Raw genomic sequence first — 11,278 nt, 5'->3', positions numbered from 1 at the left:
TCATCCACTTCTCCTGAAATACATGAAAATAAGTGAGTCTGTGAACTGGGGAAGAATAGAGTAAACTTAGTTACTAACACAATGTGTATCTAATATGAATAAAATGTGTTGTCTAATTATTATGGAAAGGATTGTTATTGCCGCTTCTATAGACATCAGTGTGTATTTTACAAACTCTAAATGTGTGGTTTTGCTAGTACTCATGTGTATTTAAAGGTCTGAAACCTAAAATAAACATTATGTGGTTGAAAACACTGCATATTTGTGATACGAAAAGCACTGAGCGCGTCCAGCTCTGGCTTGGCGCCAGCCAAAGCGCACAAGCACATTTGAATTTGGCAGTTGATCACGTGATTCGCTGAACATTCTAATCACACCGGTGTGACCGTATGCTCCAGGGACCAGCCAAGACTGATCACACCGGTGTGATCGTACATGTCAAAGGGTTAAATCTCTCTCTCTCTATATATATATACATATACATACATATATATATATATATATATATGTATATATATAACGAATATTTAACGCTTTACTTAGATTCATTAATTATGGAAAAAAATAACACATTCAAATTTTCAACACATTTAACGCACTTGCCCCACCCCCAAACCTACATAGGTCATCTGACATTTCATACAGTTGACTGATGATGAATATGATGCAGGGCAATAGTCTATAGAATGCAGTTAGAATGTCCATAAAATTCAAGATATGAAAGGCGGGCTTTTATGTATTTTGGGAGAAATTAGTGAATTTAGGCTTTAATCCGGCAGATCCGATTCTCTGAACTGCAGTGGCAGCACCCGTCGCGAGTTATACATCAACTGACATGATTAAAATGACAAAACACATTTAAATATTTGACAATAGGCACCAATTTATGTTTCTGCAGGCTGGTGCCCACACTCCATAACTGAGCGTGCACATGTTATATCTGAGCCAGAGTAGAGCCACGAGGACACTATCTGGACATCTGTCATACAGAGCTATTATGCCTGCGTGATGCGTCGCCCCCCACATTAATAATAAATAAAACATCAGTTGGCCATGTTTACTTTCAATTTCATATTTCCATATTGCTAAAAATATAAATTAATAAAAAAAAAAAAAAAATCAAGATATAGTTCACCCAAAAAAATAAAATTCAGTCATCATTTGACGATGAGGACCAGTCGGCCACCGCACAGATATCTGCGATAGAGACTCCGCTGGACCATGCCCAGGAGGAGGCCATAGTGGAGTGGGCCCACTCCTAAGGGGCACAACAAGTCCATGGACTTGTAAGCCAGAGCTATCTCATTCACAATCCACCTGGAAAGTCTTTGTTTCTAAACCGGCAGCCCTTTAGTGCAGCCTCCAAAGCTGACAAACAGCTGCTCTGATTGCCTAAATTGGCCAGAGCGCTCAGTAGACACTATAAGGGCCTTTATGGGGTAAGGTGCCTGCTCGTTCTGAACAGGGTGGAAAGCACTTTTGGCACATAACCTTTTCACGGCCTAAAGACCACTTTACTATCATTCGGACCAAACTCAGGATGCTAGAGCCAGTAAGAGGACAGTCTTAAGCGAGAGGGACTGAATATCAGTTGTCTCAAGCGGCTCATAGGGAGGGCCCTGAAGTGCCCTAAGGACTGTGGTGAGGTCCCATGACGGGACCCAGCAAGGGCAGGGAGGATTCAAACTTCTAGCCCCTCTGAGAAACTTAACGACCTGGTCGTGTTTCCCAATCGATTGGCGAGACTGATGAGCTGTGGGAGCAGGGCTATAGAAGGGAAGGCATACATCACGTTGACCCCCTGGAGGTGGAGTCTTCATTCCCCCGGGAGCGGGCCACCGCATGACAGCATGTCTGCTCCTGCATTCGAGGAGCCCGGCACATGAACCACCCTACTGAGCGGAGGTTCTTCTGTGCCCATAGGAGAAGACAGTTCGCCAGTCTGTGCAGAGGGCAAGAACTGATACCTCCTTGGTTGTCGTCCTGTTGTTCAAGGACATGATGACCCTTGAGTTCTGTGAGGAATACCAGAATTACTGCCAACATTTCTAGATGGCTGATGTGCCATTTCATCATCCTGTCATGACCACTTTCCTCCTGGAAACCAAGTCCACCATTTTCCCATTCTGATAAAAGCAGGATGATTTCCAAGGGACCAAGGCCTAGCCTTCCATGCCCGGAGTCGAGTGGCAAATGGTTTAAGCACTACAGGCTGCGTCTCCATGCTGAAGCGGGAGAACGGTGCCTGTTAGAGCATTGAGAGGAGGAGAAATGCTTTTTTCGTGTGAATGTAATTATTTTGTTAGGTTTGCAATAACAGCGAGAAGGGGTTTGGGTGTACAGACTGATGGGGCGGGCCCAGAACCAACATCAAACACATCGTCTCCAGTGTCCTGAGCTGAAGAGGGGACTAGAAGATGGACACACACTGAGGGTGGTCTGACCTCGTTGGACTTAACCCTTTCCTCCTCCGCCCTGAGGCATCAGGACTGCTTCTCCTTAATCCCAGTGAGATTGAGCTATAAGTGGCATTTCAGCACTGCTAAGCTGGCCATATGGCCTGATGGCTTGAGCAGGGTGCTTTAGTAGTGTGCAGGGCCAAGTTCATGGCTCTGCATAGCTCTTTGAACAGGGTGACAGGGTCAGGTCCAGACTCATCCAAGTTAGGGAGAAGCTAGGCCTGATAAACTTGAAGCACCGTCATTGTATGTAGTGCAGAGGTGGCCTTAGAGGAAGCGGCCTGCGAGCGTAGCGAGGCAAAACTTGTGCTCTTGCAGTGAGAACATCCGCCTTTGATGAACACGGCTTGGCGTGGGCGTGGCCCACTCAGAGGTGCAGTGTTTTAAAACAAACAGCGGTGAAAATATGCTTTTGTACAGTGAAATATGCTCTATGAGTCTCACCTGATAGTAGCAGGGGAGAAGCGTCATCCTCAGTTGCCGAGTTGTCATCGCTGTTCTCAGCTGCAGAGCTGTCAGCGCCGTTTTCGTTCTCGCAGTGCGAGCAGCTGGTTTCACTGAGTGCAGCTACGGCGTGGGCGCTTCCCAGGCAAGTGATGCATTCAGGGTGCCTGTCCAAGCTACAGTCAGGACACGACATTTTGCATCAAACATCACTGCTCTTTTAGACAGATATTGCTCTTTCTGTGCTTTCACCGGAAAGCTGCAGGGTCGAGTGCCATGTCAGCTGCGAGGTGCGAGCTGCAAGGCGCCGTTGTTCTGCTGCAGAGGCTTGTTTTGACAGAGAGTAGAGAGGCTTCTGTGTTGTCTTCAGAGTCCCCACTGAAGGAGAAAGATTCTGATGATACAGCATTTCTGCGTGACTTGTATAGGTGAGATGAAATGTCATTTTGTCTGTGCAAATGCACAGATGTGAACCAATCAGGCTTTAGGATACTGAGAAAAAGGAGTTTTCCCCATGCAAGTAAACTGTATTGAAAGGGAACATTACTGAATGAGATTAGCCTCATTAAGAACTATTAACTAAATATGAGTATGTTTACACAACAACAATGTGCTAAAAACAGAAAAGTTTTCCTTTGTGTTTTTCATATTCTGTTTTTAGTTGTGTAGTCTTGTGAACGGCCCTTATGACAAATTATAAAGAATTGCGAATTAATTACTAATCACAACATTAGCATGTGTCTGAGACGTGAACAGTTGTCTCTGCGGGAACTACTGCTAACTGCAAGAAAAAGTTTTTCACTTTAAAGTGCCCCTATTATGGATTTTTGAAAATTACCTTTCATGCAGTATGTAATGTAGCTGTATGTGAACGTAAACAGTATGCAAAGTTAAAGCTGAAAGTGCATCATAAATACATAGTTCAGTCATGAAACTCTAGATGGTGCAGGCTGATGGGTCCTTAACGCAAGCTGATGATAATTACTGCATTAACTACTTGGCACAGCTGATTGGTTCATGTCACTTCTGCAGCCAGTGAGCTTGTTGCTCACACATTTAAATAGCTGGTTACATTGATTATAGCAGTTTGCAGTGCACTTCAGTGTTCCTCTGGATTCAACACATATAGATAAATGAACAGTTTTTCTTTTGCTATATCACTGTGCATTTTGCGTGGTCTGTTTTATCGGTTTCTTATGAAGAAGCCACACACAAGCTTAATTTGTGTTAACAGTTGTGTTAAATTCGTGTTAAATGCTCAGAGTGAATTGCTGGGCATGTTAGCAGCTAACGAATATGCTTATTGCATTTATGCTGCAGCAGTAAGCAGACAATGTATTTGCATGAAGATAAACGGGACAAGCTTTGCTGAACTCTTCAAAATGAAATAGACTTTCGCTTTTGTATTCGTATATCAAGCAGAGCTACAGCAAATCCTAGTTTTGTACAGCAGCAGCAGCATATATAACAAATTCAAATTGCAATTGAATATCAACAGCAACAGAATGCTAGCAGACATAACGTTATACGCTGTGTCTCTTGCTAAATGAGTAAAGAGTCATGTTGGCTAATGAATCGATCATGCAATGACATTATCATGATTAAATGCAAACGACATATTCACTTATTTACATATAAAGCACGCGAGCAGCTGCATTTCAGGCACAAAATGTTTGGGCATAAACTATTTTCATAACTACAGGATGAACAGCTATTCGTGCTAATCGAACATCTTATCATCACCTATTAGTAGGTTTAAGGTAAATGACATCACTGCTGTCACGTAAGAATTATATAACATCAACTTACCTAGAGTGTGTCAAGGCAGTTTTCCAAGTATTTCTCAAACGAAGAAAGAGCACCCTAGTTGATGCTGTATTTATATAATTGGCAAACGTGCACTGATATCTGTGTTTGTGCTCTGGATATCATCATTGTTTCCATTTGCGGCGTGTTTTGCAGCGATGGGCAGAGTGGCCAATCATGGACATGTAGTTGACCCTGAGTGTGTTTATATCAGTCAGAATCAATCGCTGCTCAACACGCTGGAGTATTTGCCTTAACACGGACAAGTAAATGGGAGAACACTGTGCAGCGTGGGCAGCTCATTGATGTAGCAGGGCTCTCTGAGATCGCTATAGGTTGAGATGAGTGAAAGTTTTCTGGGTTTGTTAAGGGAGTAGTCTTAGACTATAGATATAGAAGTTCACTCCTTTTACTTAAAGGAATAGTTCACTTTCAAATAAAAATTTCCTGATAATTTACTCACCCCCATGTCATCCAAGATGTCCATGTCCTTCTTTCTTCAGTCGAAAAGAAATTAAGGTTTTTAATGAAAACATTCCAGGATTATTCTCCTTATAGTGGACTTCAATGGTCTCCAAATGGTTGAAGGTCAAAATTACAGTTTTAGTGCAGCTTCAAAGGGCTTTAAATGATACCAGACGAGGAATAATGGTCTTATCTAGCGAAACGATCGGTCATTTTCTAAAAAAAATCAAAATGTATATGCTTTATAGGCACAAATGATCGCAACACAAGTGCTTCCACAAGTGCTTTGAAGAATACGATTCCGTATTCTTCAAAAAGCTTACGCTAAATGTCCTACGCCTTCCCTATTCAACTTACGGAAAAAACGGAATTGGTGCCGCGTTCGTTCCGTAAGAAACTGCAATACATAATATGGCGGAATAAGTCCCGGAATAAGTAAAACAGCTAATCGTTGATTGGTAAAGTCTTTGCATCACTGCAGCTGCCGGTTCCCATAGAAACCTGAGACTCGCGCTTATGACTGCACATGCACATCGGCTGGACTAGCCTAAAAATAAGCTTTTTTAAACATATTTGAGCATAACAAACAACATTTATGGGACAATGCGTGTCAAATATGTTGCAGTTTTGAATTGTGTTATTTAATTGTGAGTTCGGCAAGCAGTTTTCGAGATTTCAAGATTCCCCCATTCAAATAGACAGGACTTGGTCTTGGATACGGCCGCCGAGTAAACACTTTCCTTGAAAGGACTTTGGTTTTATGTAATTCATTGAATAAGTGTGAGGACCAACAGTTGTTCATAAGCTGCACGGTTCGGAAGTGTCATCATATATAACATGGGGTTCACTATCAAATATAGTACTTTAGTGCAGCTGTAGTTGCAGTAGCAATTTAGATTGCATGTAGTGAAAATATAACAGCAGCAGCATGCATAACAAATTCAGACGGTAATGTTAGCGATTTTATTAACAAGCAGCAATATGCATAGCGATTTTAATGTTGCAAATAATATTAGCATCTGCAAGTAGACAATATTTAATAAATAAATCAAAAAGTCACTGACTTTGTGCAGCAGCAGTATGCTATGCTTAGCAAATTCAGATGGTAATGATTGTGAATATATTAACAGCAGCACGCATAACAAAATACTGCAACATTGCAAATTGTATTATCAGCAACAGCACGTAGTGCAAATTCAGTATTGCATGTAGTAAATATCATTAATAATAGCAGTAGCAGAAGTGGCAATCTATGTAGTTGTGTAAGGGTACAGTGAAAAGCGTTGTGATTGTGAACTTGTTACACAGTGTCTGCACTAGAGTGCACACTGTGACAGCTAGAGGCTGTTCACACTGAACACGACAAGCGATCATGCAAATTCATTTGTCTTTTATATCAAGTAGAGCGAGCGTTCTAGGTAGAATAGAAATTTGTTGTGTTGCTCGCATTGCTCCCTGTCTATTATATGGGTTCTATCGTTTCGTCGTGTTGTGTATTTTAAGTATTTTTACTGCAGTTACGTTGATGATAATTGGTAAGAGGATAATGACAATGACAACTATCAATGACAAAGAATTTAAAACTAAATGCTCAGGTGGTTGCTGGGGTTATTTTCTTCATCTCTATCAGCTTGCAACGTAAAATCTTGTTTAACGACACACATAGTGCCTATGCACACATAGGTAAATTTGAGCTATTGGCTCAGGCATACATAGCTATTTTGGTCATTAGTTAAATAAGACTATGGGTACGGCACCCAGGTTCACATTGCTAAGCCACTAGTTAAATTCTTTGGGCTTCGCTAGCCCAGATACATTTTTATCCAAGTCACTGGTTTTAAGCTATCTGGTCAAGCGGCCGGGTACACACAGCAATAGTCCACTAGCGTTAAGCCGTTTGGCAAAGCAGGCCCACATAGTTAGCAAACATGTGGTTCTCATGGCTCTCTTTAGCAGCAGCAGTACATATGTCTTGGTGATAGATCTCCATGTTTTGGGTGCCATATTCATTTAATCTCTTCTTCTGCTTTGATGGGGGATCATTCAAGCATATTAATGTATAGCAGCAGTATGTTTTCATGCTCACAGCAGCATCACATTTGGCTGTTATTGATATATGCTATTTGTGCACCAGCACAATGTCTCACTCGCAGCAGCGTATCGGTGTATATGTATTGGCAGTAGCAAGTTCCTGTGCTTGCTCTGCAGCATCAGTAATAATCAGCAGCAGCAATAATCTATAACAACAGCAATAATCTTCAGCAGCAGCATTTAAGCAGCAGCATAGCAGATCTGTTCCGCCAAGACCAAATACATTAACATTGTCATGTCCATTACCATCCTAAAAATCTTCCTAGAGTTGTCATGATTGAAATAAAGTTATTGTCTCTCAAAAGAGAGTCAACTCTGACTCTTAAATGAGTCGTTTGTAATTTGAATCCCATTTCCCTGTGACACCCGTCCCGAGGTGACTAGAGAGTACATCAGCTTCAGTTTGGTTCCAGCCTCTTAAGAAGACCTCAGATGACCAACACTTTTGAAGAGACGGCGCCAACTCCTGCGAGGACTTCAGAAGACGCAACATCTGGATCAACACGCACATTCCCAAATTTCTATATATCCTAATTATTGTTAATATGTAATTCATTTTTCCAGGAGCTCTTTGCTTCTACCTTCAATAAAATTGCTAACAGTGATTGTAAATTAATTGCCTAAATTATTACATTATTAGCTAACTGCATTCTCTAAATTGTAATGATGACATGCACTCTCTGTAAAGCTGCTTTGAAACGATATGTATTGTGAAAAGCGCTATACAAATAAATGTGAATTGAATTGAATTGAATTTCCGTGAAGTTCACACTTCACAAGCTAATATATTTGCATAATGCCCGCCTACATTCTTCGTGGACATCTCGCGAAAACTCGAACTGTGAAAAGAAATTCGGTTTATTTTCACTTCCAAAGGAAGAATCAGTGGTTAAAGATGGGACAGTACCTGCTTTATTTGTACCAACTTGCTCCTCAGAGTCACAACCTATAAGTATGATTAATTATTGATGTATTTTATACCGAGTGTTCAAAATAAATACTTTTGTGTTTTAGCTATATTGTGTATGTCTCCGACTAACCGGCTAACGTTATTACTGTCTCACTGAAATACAACTGCTAATCAGCTGTGGGCCCACTATTACCTAAAATTATGTTCATTAATGCAGATTGTCTTTATTATTACTCAAAGTAGTAAGAACGAAAGGATGGAGCAAGATTTGTTTTACAAACTTTAATGTTACATCAGTTATTCACGTTAGTGCTCGGCTAACGTATGCACTGTTATTAATACTGTTAATCAGGGCTTGACATGAACTTTTTTGCTCACCAGCCACTGTGGCTAGTGGTTTTTTCAAAGTTACTAGCCACTCAGCATTTTCACTGGCCACAATTTTGCTGTTGGGAAATTACATTTTATATGATTAAAGCTGACTTTGGCATGCTAAAATTACTTGATTTTAAATCATTTTACTTGATTAGCTAGATTTAAAACACTTTCAAATGCAGATTGACCACCCAAATCAAGACTAGGTCTACATGGTATATCAGCTGGTATGTACGGGTGGGCAAGGGGTGGGTAATATGAACATGATATGATAAATTTTATAAGTTATTTTTGTTAGGCTATATAAAAAGAACAAAGAAGCAAATTACAAATACAATAGTAAATTAAATAGCCTAAACTCTTCTTTCAGATACAGTAGGTTTATTTAACATCTTCTGTTGTTTGATTAACATTAATGACAGACAGGTATTTAATTGCTGAATGCATGGACGTAATATACTGACACATATCCAGTTTTTACCCACCTGTTTACGTCCACTTAAGCCTTAACCGACTGTATTCACACGAGATACTCCACACGATGGACATTTTGACATCTGTGTGCGCGTGTATTTGACTATTCAGGCGCAAGGAGATCTGATCACGCGTGCGACAGAGAGAGTGCTTCTGTTGTGTGTCATTCAGTGTGATTCCGCCTATCCTGCCTTCACTAACTGCAAGTTAATCGATAACGAACTGTGATTGGATTGTAATTTTGTGCTACGACGAGCTTGGCTACCTTTGATTAGGCTGTAGGTTGAAATTATATTCAACCTGCCAAAGTGGCTAGTGGGAGTGGCTGTCTTACCCGCCACAGCTGAAATCTACCTGCATTTGGCCGGTTGTCAAGCCCTGCTGTTAATATTACCACATGTGCACTGCAATAAACTAGAAATATACACATCGGTTTGTTGATGGACATACACTTGGTAATGCTGATGGTGAGGAATTACAGTTGCAATGTTTTATAATGTACGACAAACTGAGTAGCATATCACTGAGAAACGTCCTGCTCAAGTTGTCCTTGCCATGGAGGTTTGGGTTGAATAACTAGTTCTTCCAATATTTCATCATTGGACTCGCACTTGGATTGATATGGTAAAATCAATGTCATTGTTACTGTCTTTACAGTGTGTACAATCGCTGAGCTTTCGGAAGCCTCTGGAGCTGTATGTGTTAGACCAATCACCAGAGCAGAGCAGGATTGTGGAAAGGAGGGATTTAGGGAGACTGATTAATCCGACGAGTCATTTGAGAATCATTGAAAAATGTGGTGATGTGCAATGTGTATTATGAGAAAATGAAAGTGTTTTTGACCTTTGATGCATGCAAACCTGTTGTAGGAGACCCCCTAAACAGAATTGGGAACCTTTTAAACAGCGTAATAGGGGCACTTTAAAATAATGGTCCAGATCACTAGTAGTTCCTGCAGAGTGGCTAGGTAAAAAAGTCAATTGACACATCTTAGACACATGCTAATATTATGATTAGTAATTAATTGGCAGTTCTTTATAAGTTGTCATAGTTAGCTAATAGTACTTAATACTTAAGGCTGATTTCTTTCAGTAATTATTGATTACCTAATTAAGAACTCTCTCAGTCCTAAACTTGCTATTACTTACTGATTAGTTAACCTTGTTTCTATATTAGTTAATAGTATAGCTGAAGTGTTAATGTAGTACTACTCATTTGTACTTCATTGTACTTCATTTGTACTTCACTCATTGTACTTCTTAAATACCTATTAATGATGGTCCATTATTCTAAAGTGTTATCCAATTTTCTTGTCAGTTGTTGTTTCCCGTAATCATCATTATTTTAGTATCATTGAGATACTATTATAGTCTTTGTTAATGTTATTAAACTTTATTCAAGTTTTCATTTTAATTTTAAAGTTTTGTAATTTTGTGTATTTTTGTCATTTTTTTTTTTTTATTATTATTATTATTATTTATTTATTTCAGTTTATTTAAATACATTAAGTTAAACTAAATGAAAATAAGAAATGTTGCCTTGGAAACTAGCTGAAATAAAATGCGTTTATATACAATTTATTTAAAAGGCACCTATAATGCAAAATTCACTTTTACATGGTGTTTGAACATATGTGTGTTGGCAGTGTGTTTACACAACCACCCTATAATGATAAAAATCCACCCACTCCTTTTTTTAATTCCCATAAATCATAAGCAGTGTGTCTGAACAAGCCATTTGCAGATTCTGGGCAAAGTGATGTCACTTTGTACAGGCCCCGCCTACGACTGCTGACTGACTCTGCCATATTGGCATAGACCCCGCCCTGAGCAAGTTGTTCAGTCCGGCAGTTTCTCCAGGCTGGAGCAGCTGTAGCGACAAGAATGTCTCGTAAGCGATTGAGGTGTTTTGTTGTTACTCAAGGATGGATCAGTACCAACTGTTCGTGATCCAGCTTACAATCTCCAGAGTGATACTGGATACGGCAGTAATGAAAAGGAGAGCACACACTTTATTATAGTTCATTGAAGTTGAATTACGGATATAAAGCTTACCAGTTTATTAAGGATATTTACATGGGTTGTAACTCGTGGCGAGAGATTGCTCAAAACTGCGCATGCGTCAAATGTCTGTGTATCTCAAAAGTATACTTTGCAAGGCTGTGCGTCTGACTGTGCGCGTACGCTGCTTCATTTGTAGAGCTGCTTTATAGCAGAAGTGAATTCAATATGCATCATTGATCATTACTTTGTTT

Source organism: Ctenopharyngodon idella, chromosome 7 (assembly GCF_019924925.1).
Source record: "Ctenopharyngodon idella isolate HZGC_01 chromosome 7, HZGC01, whole genome shotgun sequence".
NCBI lineage: Eukaryota > Metazoa > Chordata > Actinopteri > Cypriniformes > Xenocyprididae > Ctenopharyngodon > Ctenopharyngodon idella.
This window is presented reverse-complemented; position numbering follows the sequence as displayed.